Here is an 8,708-nt window from a genome sequence, read left to right as displayed (position 1 = left end):
CCAGTAGTGCAATTGCTGGATTGTAGGGTAGTTCTATTTTTAACTTTTGAGGAACCTCCATACTGGTTTCCAGAGTGGCAGCACAAGTTTGCATTCCCACCAACAGTGCAAGAGGGTTCCCCTTTCTCCACATCTTCATCAACATCTGTCGTTTCTTATGTTGTTGATTTTAGCCATTCTGAAAAGTGTTGAGGTGATATCTCATTGTAGTTTTGATCTGTATTTCCCTGATGATGAGTGATGTTGAGCATCTTTTCATGTGTCTATTGGCCATCTGTATGTCTTCTTAGGAAAAGTGTCTATTCATGTCCTCTGCCCATTTTTTAACTGGATTATTTGTTATTTGGGTGTTGAGCTTGGTAAGTTCTTTATATATTTTGGGTACTATCTCTTTATCAGATAAGTCTTTTGCAAATATCTGCTCCCATTCCAAAGATTGCCTTTTAGTTTTGTTGATTGTTTCCTTTGCTGTGCAGAAGCTTTTTATTATAATGACGTTTATTTCTGCTTTTGTTTCCCTTGCCTGTGGAGTCATATCTAGTAAAGAAGTTGCTATGGCCAATGTCAAAGAGGTTACTGCCTATGTTCTCCTCTAGGATTTTTATGGTTGCAAGTCTCACATTTGGGTCTTAAATCCATTTTGAATTTATTTTTGTGTATGGTGTAAGAAAGTAGTCTATTTTCATTCTTTTGCATGTTGCCGTCCAGTTTTCTCAACACCATTTGTTGAAGAGACTGTCTTTTTCCCCACTGGATACTTTCCTGCTTTGTCAAAGATTAGTTGACCATATAGTTATGGGTTCATTTCTGGGTTTTCTATTCTGTTCTATTGATCTTTGTGTCTATTATTTGTGCCAGTACCATACTGCTTTGATTACTACAGCTTTGTAATATAAGTTGAAGTCCAGAATTGTGATGCCTCTAGCTTTGCTTTTCTTCTTGAAGGTTGTTCTGGCTATTTGAAGTTTTTTGTGGTTCCATACAAATTTTAGGATCATTTGTTCTAGCTCTGTGAAAAATGCTCTTGGTCTTTTGATAGGGATTGCTTTGGGTAGTAGTATAGACATTTTAACAGTATTTGGTCTTCCAATCCATGGGCATGGTATGTTTTCCCATTTGTTTGTGTCATCTTCAATTTCTCTCATCTGTGTTTTATAGTTTTCAGAGTACAGGTTTTTCACCTCTTTGGTTAGGTTTATTCCTGGGTATATTATTGGTTTTGGTGCAATTGTAAATGGGATTGATTCCTTGATTTTTCTTTCTGCTGCTTCATTATTGGTGTATAGGAATGCAACAGATTTCTGTATGTTGATTTTGTTACCTGCGACATTACTGAATTTGTGTATCAGTTCTAGCAGGTTTGGGTGGTCTTTCAGGTTTTCCACATAGATTATCATGTCATCTTGCTGGCTTGGATGCCTTTTATTTCTTTTTGTTGTCTGGATTGTTGAGGCCAGAGCTTCCAGTATATGTTAAATAACAATGGTGAGAGTGGACATCCCTGTCTTGTTCCTGACCATAGAGGAAAAGTTCTCAGTATTTTACCTATAATTCAGTAGTGTATATCCTATTTTCAGCAAAGCTTAAACTCCATTAAAAGGATTCTGGTTACCAGAAGCTAATAATTAATGTATGTCCCTCAGTGAGAAGAGTATTATTGCATATTATCTTATGCATAATGTATATAACCATCCACATCTACTGGTAATAGTTTGTACAATTTGATAAGGAGTCTATAACATAAGAAGAAAAAAATAAATATTCCCATTAGGTAAACTTAATATCTATGTTTAATACTGATGACTCTATGTATTTGTAATGGAAAAATATATTTACCTAAAATACATATTGTATATACAAGTTTCTCATGGCTCTGAAGTAGATATGCTCAAACACAACAAGATACAATGATAACATTTTTCAGTAAATTTCACTGTAATCACTTCTCAGCCTTTTGGCTAAGATCAAGTGTAGTAAATTTCACTGTAAAAAGAGAACTTTCTCCTGAAAACCGTGTATTTCATGTTTTAATTTAGCATTTCAAAATGTCTGTAAAAACTTATTTAGAAGCACATTTATTCCTGTAAATTAAAGCCTATTTTAGTAGTCAATTGTAGCATTAATATTCATATTTAATTCTAGCCTGCTAATATTCCTTATTCTAATCAGAATATGCAAACCTTTGTTATTATTCCCTGTTAATATGCACTAACAAATCACATGGGAAAAAATGTTCTTTAGCACATTGAGAGTGCAATATGAAATAGGGATTTTTTTCCTTGTGGAATCCAAGAGGCATACTGGTATAGGAAATCCGAAATAGGAAATGATCTAAAAAAGTGTTTTCTTTTGGTTCAAGAAAAATTATATTTATGGAATAATATTTTACTTATTAACATGGATATACATGAGAAACACCAGTCTATAGGAAAATTATGTAGGGGCTTTTAATAAAATCAATCTCAAATTATCTCTCAGAAATTGGAAATTTTCTTAACACAAGCTTCACTTTACAATTAAAATTTACACCATAAAATCTTTAATGCTTGTACTATTGCCCAATGATTAAGCTAAAAGAATCCCCAAGAGTTATCTGAATATTAATATAACATCTTTTTGGTGTGATTGTAAAATTATCATATGCATTTGTGTTATTTTTGACCAGGAGAAAGCAATACAAATGATAAAAATTCTTAGGACAAATTCTCTGCAATAGCCATGGAATGAATATCCAAGCAAATATCTTAGTGGATTTCATTAGTGTGAACAGGGTCCACTATTTTAAATAAATTCTTCAAGCACAGTGGGCTACTTGGTAATGTCTAATATCAGCCATTATGTTTTCTGAATCTGTTTCCATAGTAGCATATTTAGAGCCATGATAGATAAAGGCTTTCTTTATACCTTATATTACTAATGAACAAGGGCAAGAGATGTTAAAGAGTAAAAACAAAGATTTAATATAGTCTATTAAACTATAATTTCCTTATGTGTTAACAAAAAGTTTCCCATCATGCACAGACACAAGTTATGATATTCAATACTGCAGCACTCCAGTCCAGCTTTCTGACACTGACCTTACATATGAATCCTAATATCATCTCTTGAGGAATTTATAAGGCATTTCCACTTGAATGTGCTACCCTTGCCTCAAAGTGCATGGTTTAAAAACTGACATTTTTTTTTTTTTCTCTCTCTCTCTCTCTCGACATTCCTAGCTCCTAATAAATAAGGCTAGAAAGGTTAAGTTTTCCTTTAGGGCAAGTCCAAACAACAATTACAGATGCTTCAAAAATTTAACCTTCCCTATGATATGCATTGAAATACTGTCTTTGGGTCTAGACTATAGCTCTTCATAAAGAAGGCATCCAGTAAAAAGAACTTTAATTATAATCATCAAAATATCAGAAGGGTTGATATTAACCACACCTGATTGATGTAAGAACTGAGGCTTAGAGAGCTTTGCCAGCTTGCTCAAAATTACATTGCTGATGGGACTGCAAGAGGCTTTAAGAGAAAAGTAGCAGATATTTAGGGAGAAAAAGTAGAAGGGAGTGTCTGTGTGAGAGACAAGAGTACACAATTGAGAGAGTAGAGGAAAAGACAGTGACGTGTTGCATATGTCAATTGAGCAATATTATCAAATATTGATAATTAAATATTACTATTAATGTTGAAGAATATAGGGCGATTTTCTTTTCATTTAAATTTTTTTTCAAAACTGGTCAATTTGAATTCAAATGATTTTCTCTGATTTAGTTAATATAATTACTTATCTACCATGTAAGAATTTGTATAATTTTTAGGATTTTGATTATGTTCTTGACAATGTTTTCCCTACACTGATTTATCATTCTTGGTCACTTCACTTCTGTATCAGAATGGTCCATCAGAACTTTCTGCTCTAATACGGTAGACAGTAGTCACTTGTGACTATTAAAATTTGGCTGGTGAGATGGAGGAAATAAAAATGAATTAAAATTAAATAAAACTAAAAATTCAATGAAAACATTCTGGATTATAGTCTGACAAATGACACATAGTCTTGTTCCTAGTCTATGCTACCTTAACAATTTAAATATTATTTTATTCCTCTCATCACTGCTTTATGGGTGTGGGTGTGTGTGTGTGTGTGTGTGTATGCACGTGTATGTGTGTGTGTGTTTGTGATGTGCATAATTTGGGGTCCTACAGGAAATACAAGGATTTATTGGTAGTAACACCTGGGAAAGATAAAGAGAAGAGGGAGGAAGAGCAGGCTGGAGAGACTACAGGCTGAGATTCAGCTCCTTCATGTGATAGGAGAGGAAGAATGAAAAGGAAAGACTCAGATTTAGTAAAGTTCCGAGAAAGTTTAAGTTAGCCCAGTAGGGATTTAAGAACAAAGATGACCCATTAGAGGAGTCTTGTCCTGGGCAGGAATTGTCAGAAACCGGTATTCCCACCATAACCACTTGTCTGGGCATTACCTGGGGGAAAGTGGACATAGCTCTTATGCTACAATAGATCCTGAAGGCAGCTGGAGGCCATGAGATCACTGGTTTCCTTCCTGTAAATTCTTATGAAGAATTTGTGATTTTTGTCTACCCTTGTTTATCACTGCAAATGCCTACAGAGAATAATGGCTTTTCCTTCCCTTGTGCTTTCCAAATTTTATGAGAATATTTTTCATTATTACCTGTGATCTGGAATCACACAGGGAAGAGGATTGCAGGAAATATAATTCCTGGAATCTCTTACGCTACAGAGGTCAAAGATCATAGAAGGAGTCCATAGTGAGGTCAAATTGAAGATAGATATGGTACAAATCAACCTGTCATCCACTCAATATCCACACATATCCTTTAACCATTTTTAATTTCAGAGTAAAGTAAAACCAAATTATTCTTCCAAACCTGATGTGACTATTCTTTGTATACCAAAAATGTACTTGCACTTTTCCTAAAAATGGAGACACTAAGTTCTATATTTAATTTTATCCATCTCTGAGTGGGATCATATATTTGGTAGCTCAGTCACAACCATTCTTAGACATATTGTGAGTTAAATATTAAATGATGCAGTTAAAAATAAATCATCACTCTATATTAACTCAAGTTGACTGTGTAAAGAAACCACTGGTTATATATAATCTATGAATAACAAAATGAGAAAGAAAATATGCTTAGATATGACCATATTCATTTTTGCAACTGACCATATGGACAGAATTTATATTTATAATTTCCTTTTTATAAAGATTTTATTTATTTATTTATTTATTTGGGGGGGAGAGAATTAAGCAGGCTCCATGCTGAGTGTAGAGCCCGACACAAGGCTCAACCTCATGATCCTGAGATTATGACCTGAACCGAAATTAAGAATCGGAAACTTAACCGACTGAGCCATCCAGGCACCCTTATTTTTATAATTTTTACCGTTATGCATTCCTTATTTCCTTTCCCTTTGTTGGCACCTCACTTGGTTGTTATTTCTTTCCTGGGGAGGTAACTAAAACTTTGTTTTTGAAGGGGTTTTACTATCAACAATTTTGCCTGTATTGAGTGACTAAATTTTCATTAATTTTTATCTGTGGGAATGGGATAGAAAGAGAAGTCCCAGAGAAGCTACTGGGTTCCAGACATATCTCTCCTTGCTCCCACTGTATAGTAACAATTTTATTCTATTCTCCCCTGATAATCATGATCAACCCACTTAGTATAGTAACTTCTTTATTTATAATTTCAGTAGCAAGACTAGTCCAAATGTTCTGATGGTGATATCAGCTTCCAGGTCAATGAAAACCTTGTTGGGCTTCTCTAATGCAGTAGGTTCCAGGGTTTAGAGATGGGAAACAGCTTTTGGTTTTTGTTTTCCCTAGCAAATAATTCGGAGTAATAGAGAAAGCAGTCACTCCCATTTCCACATCTTTGTTCAGAATATATTCTGATATTCTGACTTGGGGGGAAAAGCCATTGTATTTGTTGCTGGTAAAAATCACACGCTACATCATAGGGCGACCATTCAACTCTAAGAGCCGTCTGCACCCCCTGGTGCTAAAACTGAGTCAACAAAAGGCCATTCTATCAGGTGAACTGATCTGGGGCAAGGTTTATGTAGAATCTTATAAACTCTGAGTTTAATTCACTGTCTCACTTTACTTTCTCTAAAATGTGTTCCTTGGTCAAAAGTGATGATGAACAAATTATTATATAAATCCATTGATGGTGATTTTGACAAAAGTACTGTGAATCAGAAAGGTAAATCTATATCCATAAATAGCATTTATTCTAGTGAAGACAAATCAATGCCTGCTCTATAGTGAAAGGATCCAATGCAATCAACATGCAACCACAGGGCTAGATGATCCCTTTGCAGAATATTGGAATATGGGAAGCCAGTATTATTGTCTGCTATTAACAGCTTGGGACTAAGCAGTGGCCAGATGTGCCCTGGTGAGGCTTGGAATTGTTACATGGACTTCTTTTTTGGGAAGAGGTCATTAAAAATCTAGCAACCTTATGGGCATTTGGTTATTGAGGCCCAGTAACATGCCCAAATAATATATAAGCTGCATCCAGAATATAAAGAACCTCCTAAGCATGGTAAGTCTTTCTTGGTGGCAAGAAATGCCATTTGCAGCATGTTCTTACTATTGTAGGGGCTATCTCAATATACCTGGGTCCTCTGGAAACATAGAAACATTCCTGAACTAATAGGCTTTTGATTTTATAGGTTATATTTCTCACTTTTTTCATACTTGTTTCTAAACAAGGCATAAAAGGTATTCACTAATTCTTGGTTACCAGTTCTAATCAATGCTCTATACTAATCTTCACTGCACTCCTAACCAAGTTTCGACTGTTAGCCTGAACGCTTTCTTTGAGAACACTTGGCTACATATTCAACAGACTGAAAATCCTGTGGCATTGACACCATTCCTGAGGAGCAGAGCTCAACCAAAGACTGAAGGAAGAGAGAATAGGCATCCTCCAGCTCACTTGCCTTTTATATATAATTCCTAAATACATGTTTTATTCTCTTCCCTGGACTTCCCACATGTCATTAGGCTTCCAGTAAAACTAGTGGTAACTTGACTGAAAACAATACATTTCAATATAATGTAATAAAAGATAAATACCTATGGATTTCATGGAGTTTTATAAGTTAAAAACCTGAAAAAAAAAGATTATCTTCTTAACTGAATTGGCTTAATATCTTGATAACACATATCACAGGAAAATTCATTAGTTTACTAATTACAAGCAGTAAACCAAGGAGATAAATACATAAATCTAAAGTTATTTAAAAAACTAAATGGCATCTACCTTTTTCTGTTAAAATATTATAGGTATTATAACACCTAGTCAGATTTATTCCTTCCTGACAGCTAATAAAATCAACCCTTTGAGTCTAGTAACTATATCCTAAAATGTTTAGGATTATGGCAAGTGAGAAGTATCAAATTTTAGGGCTTATCCTTGTAGCCTTTCCTTTTTAAATTTGCTTATAAAGACATGCATGGAGTTTGCATCCTACTTTTAGGAAGCAGATCAGAATTGCTCATAAAGTTTGCACACACACACACACACACACACTCATGATAACTTCTAGTACTAGCAATGGTGTTGGAAAGCAATTCAGTCATGGACTGTGGGAATATAAACTGTAACAAATTTTGAGGAAATATGTGGCAGCACAAATTAACACTAAACATGTACATTACCTTTGACACATCAAGCCAGATTTTAGAATTCTAACAGAAATGATAACACTACGCATATACCTTGTAAAACTGTAGCGAGAAAACATGAGAAATAAATTAAATGTCCATCAGTGGGGGATTGTTGACCTTTTCTATATCCATTCAGTGAAACTGAAATACCATCTATCCATGTCAAGCCATCATAACTAAGTATGAAAGCATGCTGCACAATAAAATACATAAGAGGGGGAAGGGAGGGGAGGGGAGGGGAGACAGTGGAAAAAAATAACAAAGAAAAAGAAAAAGATAGCTACCTAAGCTACCAAAGGGGCTGAGAGGCTGATAGAGATACTTTAAAAAAAAATTAATACCATAACCATACTTAAAATCCAAAAACAAGCAAAAACAGTATAGTAAATAAAATGTGCACATGGATTTCTTAATGCAAGTAAGAAGAACCTTCATTTAAATATAGAATTTGATAGAGAAGCAAACAAACCTCTTCCTGTCCCCCTAAAATACACAACTATGCATAAAGTTAACCTTTAGACTGCTCAGCCTCTGAAAGTTAATCAATCATTATTTGGGGGGGGGCTTTTCTATTGTCTACAAGAATATATTAGTCACCTTAATAAATTAAGAAAGAGTTTTGGTGATGTTTTCCTCCTAAATATCTTGGGTAGACAGCAATGACTGGTGCTCAAAAAAAAGTCTTTATGGGGTGCCTGGGTGGCTCAGTTGGTTAAGCGACTGCCTTCGGCTCAGGTCATGATCCTGGAGTCCCTTGGATCGAGTCCCGCCTCGGGCTCCCTGATCCTTAGGGAGTCTGCTTCTCCCTCTGACCCTCCCCCCTCTCATGTGCTCTCTCTCATTCTCTCTCTCTCAAATAAATAAATAAAATCTTAAAAAAAAAAAAAAAAGAAAAAAGTCTTTATGGACTCAAAACATTGTGGTACCATTTTTAATAAAATACACTTTGCCATGAAATAAGAAATCAAATTTGTTTCCTTTAGTACTTAAATGG

General features: G+C 34.8%; 1 pseudogene; it reads left to right on the top strand.

The window, feature by feature from the left end:
- Positions 1–1,938: 1,938 nt before the first annotated feature.
- Positions 1,939–2,063, top strand: LOC118006307 (annotated as a pseudogene).
- Positions 2,064–8,708: the final 6,645 nt, after the last annotated feature.

Source organism: Mirounga leonina, unplaced genomic scaffold, assembly GCF_011800145.1.
Source record: "Mirounga leonina isolate KUSES-001 unplaced genomic scaffold, KU_Mleo_1.0 Mir_95, whole genome shotgun sequence".
In the NCBI taxonomy this organism is placed as follows: Eukaryota; Metazoa; Chordata; class Mammalia; order Carnivora; family Phocidae; genus Mirounga; species Mirounga leonina.
Note: the sequence above shows the minus strand (reverse complement) of the source record. Positions and strands in the feature narration are given on the sequence as shown.